This window comes from Anguilla anguilla, chromosome 4 (genome assembly GCF_013347855.1).
Source record: "Anguilla anguilla isolate fAngAng1 chromosome 4, fAngAng1.pri, whole genome shotgun sequence".
In the NCBI taxonomy this organism is placed as follows: domain Eukaryota; kingdom Metazoa; phylum Chordata; class Actinopteri; order Anguilliformes; family Anguillidae; genus Anguilla; species Anguilla anguilla.
Genome location: NC_049204.1, coordinates 43878276 through 43892316, shown reverse-complemented (window position 1 = coordinate 43892316; position 14041 = coordinate 43878276). Strand labels below are relative to the sequence as shown.

Genomic DNA, 14041 nt, shown 5'->3' with positions numbered 1-14041 from the left:
GCAGAATCCGCCCCTTTCTCACCACCTACTCAACCCAGCTCCTGGTCCAAGCAATGGTTCTATCCCGCCTGGACTACTGCAACTCTCTTCTGGCTGGACTACCGGCATCTGCCACCAGACCCCTGCAGCTCATTCAGAATGCTGCGGCTCGTCTGGTCTTCAACCTCCCCAGACACTCCCACGTAACTCCCCTGCTCACTACCCTCCACTGGCTGCCTGTTATAGCTCGCATCAAATTCAAAACATTGGTCCTAGCATACCAGGCAGTCAAGGGATCAGCCCCAGCATACCTTCACAAGATATTCAAACCCTACATGCCAGCCAGATCCCTCCGTTCTGCTACCTCAGGACGCCTAGCACCTCCCCCTCTTCGCACCTGCACTTCCAGAACACGTCTCCTGTCTGTTCTGGCCCCACGATGGTGGAATGACCTCCCTGTGGAGGTCAGAACAGCTGAGACTGTGACCCATTTCAAACGACGACTGAAGACCCACCTCTTCAGGCTGCACCTCTCCCCATCCCTCCCTTCCCCCCTGTAAATGACTAAAACTTAGGGTTGTAACTAGCCAGCTGTTTCATAGGTGACTTAGTCGATGCGCCTGTCTTAACGACTAATTGTATTTTTATTTATTTTTATTTTTCCATAGATTACGTTGTTGCCGTTCTCGTTGTTAGTGTTAATCAGTTTAACCATCAGGGTCCAAGTTGAACTATGCGGTTGTTCCCTGTACTTGGACCGGTACTTCTCTCTAGGGTTTTCGTCATACTTGTTCCTGGTTATGGTTATACACTTTGTTGTACGTCGCTCTGGATAAGAGCGTCTGCCAAATGCCTGTAATGTAATGTAATGTACTTGGTGTTAATCGCCTGTTGCAAGCATGCATGCAAATGTTTTCGGTTAACGTTAGCTAGCATACTCCCCTTTGCTGCTGAGTGGACAAAATTTTATATCTTTCTGTTGAACCACGTTTGTTGTGAGGTGCTGTTCAGGTGGACCCAAATGCAGAACTCAGACACAGATATTTCTGGGAATGGCAGGAAGGAACTGGACTGGGAGGCCAGCGAAAGGCGGGCTGGATCCGGCAGGCTGGAGAGGGGGGGAAATAGCGACGGACAAGGAGACGGGACAAGAGACATGCATGAAGACTGACAGAGCTGGGGAAACAAAAGACGGACAACGATTAACAAGGGGAAGCACAAACACAGAACAGGAGCAGGAAAGCAGACGGCCAAGCTGGCTACAGGCTGGGAGTAAATTCTGAAAGAGAGTTTAAGCAAAGTAATGTTTTACGCGAACAGGAGCCGAGAAAGTGCGCGACTACACGGAGTACGATCTGGCGAAGATCAGCGGGTGAACCGAGAATATATACTGGGGGGAATTAGAGAAAAAGTGTGAGGAATGCTGAGTGATCAGGTGAGGGGAATCGGCTGGGAACTGGAGATTGCAGGGGCTGTCACAGCCGGCATGCCTACTCTGCGGAAAGAGAACAAAGATTGTGAGGAGAAAAAACAAGACACATGAGGCGAATACAAGAAACATGGGAAACGAGAAGAATATGACAACGTTACCAGTAACGTGTAAATTTATTAGATTTTCATAGTGTAGGCTCTCGAAACTACACCAAGGAGGGAAATAGTTCGGAGTGAAGGTTTATGCAGAATGTCTTCCTCTGTTGCTGTTGGAAAAAGGTTATTCTTTAAGCAGCCTGTGAATACTGTATCTATGTTTTACTATCCCCGCTGATCTTACTCGTTATATCTGACTCCATATTAATTAATAAGTTATGTTCCAAATTAGAATTTAGGCTTGATTTAGAATGGAACTCAGTTCGTCTGAAGTTCTACACCGAGGGTCAACGCAGTTTCACCCGGTACGCACCGCGGATACGCCCGTAACGACAATTTAACTAGCTGTTTGCAGACGACACAGCGGTTGTGAGATTTCCCTCATGGGGAGTATAACCTAATTAGGGTTCAGGGACTCCGAAAGGGCCAATATTGGTCATCCCAGGATCAACTTGGTTCTGCTGACGGTCCCGCCTTAACTGAAAACTTGGTGATCAAACAAGTCCAACGGGCAGTTCCCTAGTCATAATTGGGGGAAACCGACTTAGAGGGCTGTTACAAGAACGAAACATTGACCAAGACCACACAAATCAAGTCATTAACAGTTTTAATGTCAGGTAGGTTATACACTTAAAATAGTCAATTTGTAGTTACAGAATTTAGAAAATAGTCTAACAATCAAAGATAAAGATGAGCATACCTGACAGCAGTCTACACACAGAAAGAGTCTTGTGTGGGAAGTCTGATTGCAGACTCCCAGAGGGCCCTGTTCCTCTCCTATAAGAACCCAGCGCAGGCAGGTGGATGTCGCCACAAAAGGCTCATAAAACCATAAATTTACTTGGAGGGGGGAAGATTGGAATTTGGTTCAGACAGGATCAGACAGATGGATTTACCAGGAGGAGTGTCCAAAAAATACAGTTGACTTCCAAATTTATTAAAATAGATTTTCTCTAGGTTTGCTGGTTTTAAAAGCTAAACCAGAGCATCACTCGCACAGAGACCATAAAAACCATACCAAATATGAATATTTGTTCTCGTGATTGTCATGAAAACTCTGAAAAACATGAAATAACTGTACAATCTTTTACATGAACCAACTGTCAACTCTCAATGTCTTTCCACAGTGTATCAAGATTGCATAGTGTAGTGTATCAATGTATTCGACCCAAATCTGGATTTATTTCCTAACCAAAAGTGTGCGTGAGTAAATTTCTCTCCTTATGAAGGTTGGGAGACAAGTTACCCAGTGACACCAGGTGAGGGCACTGTGGCTGTCCCTCAACTGTCCTGAGCAATTTGCCCCATTTTCGCCATGTGATTTTATTACTTGCCATCTGAAACCTCCAGGATGTTGGGATAATTTTAGAATTGCTTTACCATAGAAAAGAGGTGTCACCTGTTAACTGTCGCAAAACCAGATGCCAAGGTCTTACGGGTCACTCTGTCCCGACAATATCAGACTCTGCACCTGGCGAATTGCTTTACGACAGTCAGAGAGGAAATTCCACTCTAGGCCTGTTCCCGTGGGCCTTACAGATTCCCCTCTCTGGCCCCGTGGGACAAACAGAACGCTGTCCCAGGGGTCACTGAAAATGCCCAACTTTGACAGCAGTCCAGGTCCAGTGTTTATGGTCTCAAGCCCGGCCTCGCTGGCAACTGGAGGGGGCTGAGAACCAAAGCAGCATGAGTGGAGGTGCGCAGAGAGTGTATTAGGTGTCGAAAATAACAGCATTGAACCAGGGTGATGGTAAAGATGACTGCGCTAGCGATGACGCACCCTCGGAACACCCAATCCCACCAGGTGTACGCGTCCTGGGCGGACCGGGTAGAGGAGCTGGCCAGGATCTCCGCTGTTCTTTTGGCCAGATTCACCTCCACCTGGGCCTGGTTGATGTGGTAATTGGTGTCACGGATGATCTGTTCTACCAAACTCATTAGGTCAGTCAGGGCCCGCGTTCCTTGTTCGTAGAATGTGTCCTCCCACCACGGGGAGACGTCTACCTCCAGTGGAACTCGGCCTAGAATGTTGATCTGACCCATGGCCAAATCTTCCGTCACTTCCAGGCAGAAAGTGTGGTTTGCTGGACAGGTCAGACCTCCATACGAGAAAGAGTTCATCTCGCTGATGACGCACCATTGTGTGTGGGAAACCTGGATAGCGTCAGCGTGGCCTTGCAAAGACTGCACACTAATGAATTTGGTATCATTGGGAGAAAAAGGTTGTAAGGTGTTACAGGTACAGATGATATAGCTAGAGGTTTCATGACAACACATGCGAGTGGTGAATATGGTCTCTGTGCCCCTCATAGTGATATACCCGGTAAGGTGATCTAATTTTAGAATCTGATTCTTCACTACTACGCCGATAGAGCGTATGGTAGTGGAATTTGGGTACACCTGTTCTGGGTGAATTAAAGGAAAAGAAACAAAGAACCCAATACATCCCACACATTCAGTCCCTGTGTACATCATAAAAGTTGTCAATAATTCGGCATGCTTTATGTCTTTCATTTTTTCTGACACAATTCACCTGTGCAGGTCTAAAGTTTCTATCAAATCATTTAGAACATGCCTCGGGGGTTTGCGCAGACGAAGGTCTAAAATCTCTTGTCTGGCAGCAGTAAACAGATCCTGAGCATATGTTCTGCAGGCTAAGGCACGCTCGATGGTACGGGTCTGATTGAATAATGAATGGCTGATGGCAAGAAGCGCCTGCGCTTCGGACCTTACAGCCTTAATGATATTCTCATTGCTATTAGTGAGGTGTTGGAAACCAGTGGCCACTTGATTTGCCAACCATGCTGAGTATTGAGATTGTTTGGTTATTTTATAGGTGTTTGCAATAGAGTTACCTGAACCGAAAAGACCTGTAACATCTCCGAACAAGTCTCGCTTAGAGCGTACGGGTGGAATTTGAACGGCAAGTCTGCCTTTATAATCAGAAACTAAATCATCGAGCCGTGCCTGCAGCCATGCATATGTTTTGTCCTTTATGTCACAATGGGTTACATAAGCTGACAGGATGTTCGAGATATTGTAACTAACATGCGCCATTACAAGATTTACGTCATGTAATAAGGTTTTGTTTACATTTCCCTTAATGAGACCACCAGGAGGGAGAGGGTAGGTCTTAGGACCCTGCGTGGGCTTGTGATATCCGCAGGTGGTTAAATTAAAACAATGATGCCGAGTCCAAGTGCAGTTCTGGGGACTGGTGTAAGTCTCCAGACTAGCCTCGCATCGCCCCACGCAGTATGTCCCTTCCTTCCGGCTGGTCCAGATGAAGGCTTTAAGTCCACTGCGGTCGTTAATAGAGGAGGAGGTTACATTGAAAATTAACTCTGTGTATCCTATGTGTGTTTGATTATGTGGCTCGGTATGGGTGCATCGATAGGTGCTCGGCTCTAGATCCATCGTGCGGTAGCACTTTTTTGGATCTAAGCCATGGTTATTTTCATAATGTAGCAGATGTAAGCTGCCAATGTCAGCGCCTGGGTACTCTTTAAGCTTGTACCAGGCTGTGGTGTTGGGTTGTGTGAATTTTATGGGCTGCAAAAGTGTGTAGCCAGTTACTGTCCTAGATGGGAGATGGGTGGAACCTGACCTACAACAAATTTTTGCGGCACAATTTGGTTCCGGTGCTATCCCGGGAGGCCATGTAACTGGTTCCCTTAGCGGTATGGTGATATGAGGTGTGGATGGCCCCTTAAAATATCGCCACACCCATCTCCCACATTTCAGATGGTAGTTCAGGAGGATACGCTGCCCCAGCTTCACACATGAGTCCCCCGACACCCTCCTGGTATCCGGCACCCATGGGATTGCTGCAGCAAGCCTAGAATGGGAAAGACACAAAGGAAACCCGGTTAATTCTCTTCAGCACCTTTGAACAATTTATATTGGGACATGTGGTACCACTTTAGCTTCCCCCGGATGGTCACGGCTATACAGCTGTTGCAGACAGCTTTCACTTCATATGGCCCATGCCATCGGGGAGCAAAAGCGTCTTGCTTCACAAAGACTCGTACCATGATCATGTCCCCCTCTGTAAATTTAGTTTCAGAGGTGGGGTTAAACTGACGCTCATTCTGCAGGTCAGACTGCTGCTGTCTCAGCACAGCCTGAGCATGTAGCATCTTGAGCCGCTCCTGCAGTTGAGCCAGCACCACCTGCTGTTTTATCCGCACCAACGGTCCCAGGTCGGCAGGGGAAATTGCTGGGTCAATGGGCAGTTTCATCACCCTCCCGGTCATAAGCTCATATGGGCTAATGCCTGTAGCTTTGGAGGGTGTAGCCCTTAAGACAGTCAGAACGGTGGGCAGAGCCTCAATCCACCCATTCTGGTGCTGTGCCATTTGTTTGGCAATGCCCTCTTTAATTGTGCGGTTCACCCGCTCAACCATTCCGGAGCTCTGAGGTCTGTAAGGGATATGCAGTTTTTGCTTTATATTCAACATCTTGCACATGTCTTTAGTCACCTGGCCCGTGAAATGAGTCCCCTGATCAGATTCAATTTGCATCGGCGCTCCCCAGAGGGGGATAATCTGGTTCGCCAGCACTCGTGCCACAGTATTCGCGGTGTTATTACGTGTGGGGATTGCTTCAACCCATTTGGAGAATTTATCAATGATCACGAGGCAATAGCGATACCCCCCCTTGGCACTGGGAAGCGGACCAATGAAATCTAACTGGAGGGATTCCCATGGCCCTTTTGGAGGGTCTGGCCGCCGCAGGTTCATGCGACCACGCTTACCCTGGTTGACAGTGGCACACACAAGACATGAATCACACCATTGCTTAACATCCAAAGACATCTGCGGCCACCAGAAGTACCGCTTTATCAATTTGATTGTTTTATCAGCTGCCACATGTGCATATTCATGGTACATTGCGATGATTGGGTTTTGAAGACTAGCAGGAACGACATATCTACCATCCCGTAGCACTATGCCCTCTTCGACTGTCACCAGCTGGTCCTGCTTTAAGTGTGGTATGAGTTCACCCCCCTCCTCCCACAACTCCTGCTGATATTGCTTGAGGTCAAAGGGAGTAACCTGAATCGCACTCACAGCAGGGCCCAATGAAGTCTCCTGCTGCCAGTCATCACCGCATGAAGCAGCTAATTTAGCTAGGTGATCAGCAATGCTGTTATTTTTTTCATGCACATCTGGATTTTTTGTAATGTGCGCTCGCACTTTAATTACTGAAAGGGGAGCTTTGCGGTCCTGAGTCGCTTGCCATATCGCAGTAACAATATTAAAATGTTTTATCGGCGCTCCGGCAGCCGTGAGAAACTTGCGCAGTTGCCACTGAGCCATGAAATCATGCACCACCCCGAACGCATAGCGGCTATCAGTATATACGCATAACGATTCGGGGTGGGCTTTAATGGCTTCTAGCAACGCGACAAGCTCAGCTTCCTGTGCTGACATCCTAGGAGACAACTTAAATAACAACTGTTGGCTATTTTTAGAGTTGTCCTGAGGGACCCAGACCGCACATCCCGTATGAAATCGGCCCTCACTCCAGAACCGCGAGCCATCAATATACGCTCGGGTCTGACCAGGCAGTTCTACCTCACCGACCGGGCTTTGCACCTCTGGTCTCGGTTCACAGATGTGCGGCTGACCTTCTATGTCCCCAAGCAGATGCGGTAGGATTCGGTTGTTTTCTACCGTGATCTCACGCGCTTGAATATCAGTTAGCCATCTTGCTAACCTGTGAGATGATACGCCTTTGATTTGGCCCTGCATCAGCATTCGAACCGGCGTGTGCATTGTGTGCACAACAACAGGTTGAAACCCCACAATAGGTTCTGTTGTTGTTAACATCCAATGAACTGCAAGGACGTGCTGCGTACATGGGTCAAATCCCTGCTCGACTGGAGATTTTTTGCGACTGTAGTATGCAATTGGACAACCCCCCATGCTCTTGAGCTAACACGCCACTAAGTGTATTTGCGTGCGCGTCCACCTGAATATGAAATGGTTTAGACCAGGGGTGTCAAACATACGGCCCGCGGGCCGGAACCGGCCCCCAAGGAGGTTCGATCAGGCCCGCAGGATAATTTGAAAGTGGAAAAAATGCATAAAAGACATGGAATTAATATTTTTAATTCGCTGCAATTCATGGATTATCCGCTAAGGGGCGCACTCTTTCCATCAGAGTAGAAGACAAGCCGCATCACTGAGACAGACTGAAAACAGCAGACGGTATCAGTGCGCCATCTGCTGCTTGTTACGACGTTGTTAATACCTTGGTCTCTATTTCTCCGCTACACCCTCATTAGCCAAAATGTCGTTATCCAAACGGAGAAAAGTAGATAAGGAGTGTAGAATTTTCAAAGAAAAATGGACCACGTCCTATTTATTTACAGAGATGCACGGAAAACCTTCGTGCTTGGTGTGTTTGCAACAAGTTTCGGTATTGAAGGAATATAATATTCGACGCCACTACGAGACTCATCACAGTGAAAAATATGACGGCTTGCAAGGACAACTGAGAAGAGATAAGATTAACGAATTGCTGGCGGGTCTGAGGAAACAGCAGTCAACTTTCATCCAGAGCCGAGAAGTCAGTGAAGCAGCGGTAAAAGCCAGCTACCTAATTGCAAGCGAAATAGCATTAGCATCGAAGCCGTATTCCGACGGTGACTTTGTTAAACGATGCATGATGAAAGCGGCTGAACTTGTATGTCCCGAGAAGCGACAAGCTTTTGCCAATATTAGCTTGACGAGGAATACTATAGCAGAGAGGATTTCGGAACTATCGGCAGATTTAGACAGTCAATTGAAACAGAGAGTCAAGTCATTTATTGCATTTTCCGTGGCAATTGACGAGAGCACTGACATCACAGACGTGGCCCAACTGGCCATATTTATTCGAGGAGTTGATGAGACATTGACTGTTACTGAAGAGTTTCTTGAGTTGGTGCCAATGATGGACACTACAACAGCCGAGGACATTTTCGGCTCTGTCGTTGCTGCATTGGACAGAGTTGGAGTGGACTGGTCCCGCGCTGTCAGCCTGGCTACAGACGGCGCGCCATCCATGGTCGGAAAGAAAGCAGGTGTCGCGACAAAGTTCAAAGACAAAGTACAAGCCCTTAATGGAGGAGATCGTTTCTGGACATTTCACTGTATTTTGCACCAGGAGGCATTGTGTTGCAAGTCGCTGAAAATGGACCACGTCATGGAGGTGGTTGTTTGCACTGTAAATTTCATCCGGTCCAGAGGTCTGAACCATCGTCAGTTTGACAAACTTCTCAGCGACAGCAACATTACCCACAGCCTGCCATACCACACTGAAGTGAGATGGTTAAGCCGAGGCGCTGTGCTGAGGCATTTCTTTGATCTACGAGAGGAAATCGGACAGTTCATGGAGAAAAAAGGAAAACCGGTGTTGGAATTACAATCTCAGAAATGGCTACGGGACCTTGCATTCTTGGTTGATATTACTGAACACTTGAACAATCTGAACAAAATGTTGCAAGGCCGCAAAAAAGTTGTCACACAGTTTTCTGACAACATACATGCATTTAAGTTGAAGCTGACTTTGTGGGAGATGCAACTGGCAAATGGCAACCCTGCTCATTTCCCCTGTCTGAGAGATGTGTGTGTGACCAGACCTGATGCGGACATGAAACGGTACAAAGACAAAATTGCAGGACTACTGCGGGAGTTTGAGAAACGTTTTCAGGTATTTGGTGAACTTGAGACAGAATTTTCAGTTTTTCGCTCACCTTTCACAGTTAAAGCTTCTGATCTGCCGGTCGAAATTCAGCTAGAGATAATTGATTTGCAGTGTGATGCAGATTTGAAGGGCAAATTTGCCTCTGTAGGTCTGGACAGATTTTATCAGTATCTACTACCAGGGTACCCCAAATTAACAGCCCTGGCTGCTAAAATTTTGTGCATGTTTGGGACAACCTACCTTTGTGAACAAATCTTCTCAGTGATGAATATCAATAAAACAAAAATGCGTTCAAGGCTCACAAACAAGCACTTAAATGACATTCTGAAAGTGACAGCTAGTCAGGACATGACACCTGGTGTTGATGCACTTGTACAGGCCAAAAGATGCCAAGTTTCAGGAACAAATACAAGTCCAGACTAGACTAACACCTTTAAAATGCTGCCTTAGATACTGTTTGCATTGAAAGAATACAGCTCTGTGAAGATGAATCCTTACTGTGGTGATTTAAAAAATGTGCACTTTAATGTTAGTCAGCAGCTTCAAAATAAAAGTTGTGTGATGGAATTCTACTGTTCATACAACTCCATAAATTTTTAGTATGTATTGTATGTGTATGTATGTTTCATGTATGAAGTTTACAGATTTACAGGACAGGCGAACACTTTCTTCATTACACATTTAAAATCACTCTCTTTAGTTTGTAAGGTGTGCAGGGATTACATTTAGATTTATATGCGTATGTGTAAGTGGTTTAAAAATTCCTTCCTTTAAAAGTCTCATTTAATCTTAAAGTGCATTACTATATTTTTCAGTACCAATTAAAGTTTTGTGCCTTTGTACAATCAGTGGGATCTGTTGCAATGCATATTTGTGAATGATAAAAGTAAATTGCACATTTGTCTAAGGAAATATGAGGTGTTTTATGAAATGTTTTGTAAAAGGATAGTTTATTAAATTTCAATATTTTCCTAATGTTCTTGTGCTTCTTTACACCAAAACAAAGAAAAGACATGATATTTTAATTATTTATAGCAGAGTATGGTATAATTTTAATGGTCCGGCCCACTTGACATCTCCCTAGGCCGTATGTGGCCCACGATGAGAAATGAGTTTGACACCCCTGGTTTAGACGGATTAGGCAAACCTAATGCCGGAGCCACGCACAAACGCTGTTTCAAAGCTGTAAATGCAGCATCGTGCTCCTCAGTCCATTCAAGCACATCGGATGGCTTAGATTTCCCTTTTAACAGGCTGTACAACGGGGCCGCAGTTTCAGCAAAATCCGGGATGAAATCACGTAGATAATTAGCTATTCCCAACACTTTTTGTAACGCATTTAAAGTGTAGGGTCGGGGTAGTTCCGCAATACTTTTACGCCTGTCCTCCGTCAAAGCACGGTGATTTTGACTAAGGGTGTAGCCTAAATAGTGGACTTCTTTTTGCGCAAGTTGCGCCTTCTCTTTATTAAGCTTAAATCCTGCCTTCCCCAGGGTCTGTACTACTGTGTCCACTACTTGGAGGTGATCCTTGAGTGATCCCCCCGTCGCCACTAGGATGTCATCCACATAGTGGATGACATCACCCGTTGCCAGCAGCGGTCCCAAAACATCAGCTACTGCTCTATGGAAAATGGCTGGACTATTGTGGTATCCCTGTGGCATTCTTTCCCAGGTGTACTGAATCTGATTAACAGTAAATGCCAATTTCCACTGATCCCTTCGCTTAACCTTAAGGGACCAAAAGCCATTTTTGATGTCCAGAACAGTAAACCAACACGCATCGGTTGATATCTGAGTCAAGATAGTAGATGGGTTTGCCACAATAGCTGTGGCCCTGGGCAATACATGATTGAGACGCTGATAATCAATACAGAGACGCCATTTACCATTTGGCTTTGGCACCAGTAGACAGGGAGAGTTAGCGGTTGAGCTGCACCGCCGAACAATACCTCTCATTTCGAGTTGTTTAACTATTTCATGTACCGCGGCCTCCGCCTCTGGTTTAATGCGGTATTGCTTTTGGGGGGGAGGTGGATCCCCCTCAATACCAACTTCAAAGTCCACAAGGCCACAATCATGTTCATGATTGGCCCAAACATCGCTATGTTTGCTAATCAATTGCTGGATGGGATCTGCAGTGGATATAGACATAATGCGGTTTCCCGGAGGGCGCTGTTTTGCAGCCCTTTCAGTTCTTATTTCAATTTGTTTTTCAAGACAATGAATCACAAATCCGTATTTCCGCATTATCTCCATGCCCAGTATAGTCCCTTCTCCATTACCCGGCAGATACCAAAACGGCTCCTCTAACACTACCACTCCCAGATTAAGTTTAACGGGTTGTGTCCGAGTAGCTATCATAAGGGTACCGGCTATGCCTTTAATTTGACTAGTTTGGTCCGTAAGAGGTAATAGTATATCCGTGCAGGAGCATGCAGCACCGGTATCGACTAAAACATTAACTAATCGGCCTCCAAGACTAACTCGTATTTTAATCCGGTTTCCACTAGGAATAATGCTCCCGAGCGCAAGGGAGGCCACGCACCCCTATTGTGAATCCTCATAATTGGCCGCTAACGCTGCCAATCCTGCTTGGAGCGCACTATAGGGGTTGCTCACGGCTTTTTGGGCTTGCTCAGCTGAGCGTTGCTCGCTGGCCATCGGGTTGCTCTGCATTATTAATTTTCCCAGCTCCAGCAGTATGCGTTTATCATTTTTGGATGCCTGTCTGGGAAGGCCCAATTTTTCTCTTAGCCTGAAGCACTGATCGAGGTTATGATTGGTCTTATGACAGTATACGCATCCAAACCAGTAATTCGCATTCGCAGAGTGTTACTCTGGATTGCCCAGTTCTGTTTGTCAAATGCAAAGGATTCTACCTCTGCTCGCAGTTTTCTTAACTCATCTGAGCGCGATCTTTCCAACTCTCTAGTGCTAATCACAGCTCTCACATTTGCAGATAACGCAGCTAGATCGTTTCGGCGCAACAGGTAAACAAGTACAGCAGGAAGTTTCCGATATTGGGATCTAAGTTGCAGCTGCCGACCCTCTGTCTGGTACCAACGAAGTATTTCAGCGTTGCCCCAATTCAGGCTAACTCCTCTATCACGCACCCGAACGATGGCATTTTTAAAACACACGCCAAACATCTCCATGACCTCCTGGTCTACACTGCCGCTATCGAATCCCTCACACTCCATGGTACAGTTAAAATTATTAAATCACCACCGGATTTCTACGTCTCCGGTCTATTAATTGGGTATGTCGACCCGTTCTACAAATGTGTCTGTATGGTGTTTTATATTTCCCTCAACACTTTCTAAAAAGTAGTAAAGACTGTACTTACCACCACAGCTGGAAGTAGAACAGAACGACAGCGACGCCAAACCTCATATCAATGTACAGTAGGACAGGAAGTTGTCGTCTTACGAAAGTGGTCACGCAGGCAAAAACCACAGACAGCAATAAAATCACGTCGAGGTCACCAAAATGTAGGCTCTCGAAACTACACCAAGGAGGGAAATAGTTCGGAGTGAAGGTTTATGCAGAATGTCTTCCTCTGTTGCTGTTGGAAAAAGGTTATTCTTTAAGCAGCCTGTGAATACTGTATCTATGTTTTACTATCCCCGCTGATCTTACTCGTTATATCTGACTCCATATTAATTAATAAGTTATGTTCCAAATTAGAATTTAGGCTTGATTTAGAATGGAACTCAGTTCGTCTGAAGTTCTACACCGAGGGTCAACGCAGTTTCACCCGGTACGCACCGCGGATACGCCCGTAACGACAATTTAACTAGCTGTTTGCAGACGACACAGCGGTTGTGAGATTTCCCTCATGGGGAGTATAACCTAATTAGGGTTCAGGGACTCCGAAAGGGCCAATATTGGTCATCCCAGGATCAACTTGGTTCTGCTGACGGTCCCGCCTTAACTGAAAACTTGGTGATCAAACAAGTCCAACGGGCAGTTCCCTAGTCATAATTGGGGGAAACCGACTTAGAGGGCTGTTACAAGAACGAAACATTGACCAAGACCACACAAATCAAGTCATTAACAGTTTTAATGTCAGGTAGGTTATACACTTAAAATAGTCAATTTGTAGTTACAGAATTTAGAAAATAGTCTAACAATCAAAGATAAAGATGAGCATACCTGACAGCAGTCTACACACAGAAAGAGTCTTGTGTGGGAAGTCTGATTGCAGACTCCCAGAGGGCCCTGTTCCTCTCCTATAAGAACCCAGCGCAGGCAGGTGGATGTCGCCACAAAAGGCTCATAAAACCATAAATTTACTTGGAGGGGGGAAGATTGGAATTTGGTTCAGACAGGATCAGACAGATGGATTTACCAGGAGGAGTGTCCAAAAAATACAGTTGACTTCCAAATTTATTAAAATAGATTTTCTCTAGGTTTGCTGGTTTTAAAAGCTAAACCAGAGCATCACTCGCACAGAGACCATAAAAACCATACCAAATATGAATATTTGTTCTCGTGATTGTCATGAAAACTCTGAAAAACATGAAATAACTGTACAATCTTTTACATGAACCAACTGTCAACTCTCAATGTCTTTCCACAGTGTATCAAGATTGCATAGTGTAGTGTATCAATGTATTCGACCCAAATCTGGATTTATTTCCTAACCAAAAGTGTGCGTGAGTAAATTTCTCTCCTTATGAAGGTTGGGAGACAAGTTACCCAGTGACACCAGGTGAGGGCACTGTGGCTGTCCCTCAACTGTCCTGAGCAATTTGCCCCATTTTCGCCATGTGATT

The 14041-nt window shown here is 45.7% G+C and overlaps 1 pseudogene; it reads right to left on the bottom strand.

Annotated features, from left to right (window-relative positions):
* Window positions 1–3195: 3195 nt before the first annotated feature.
* On the bottom strand, window positions 3196–5345 carry LOC118225754 (annotated as a pseudogene).
* Between the last annotated feature and the right edge of the window lie 8696 nt (window positions 5346–14041).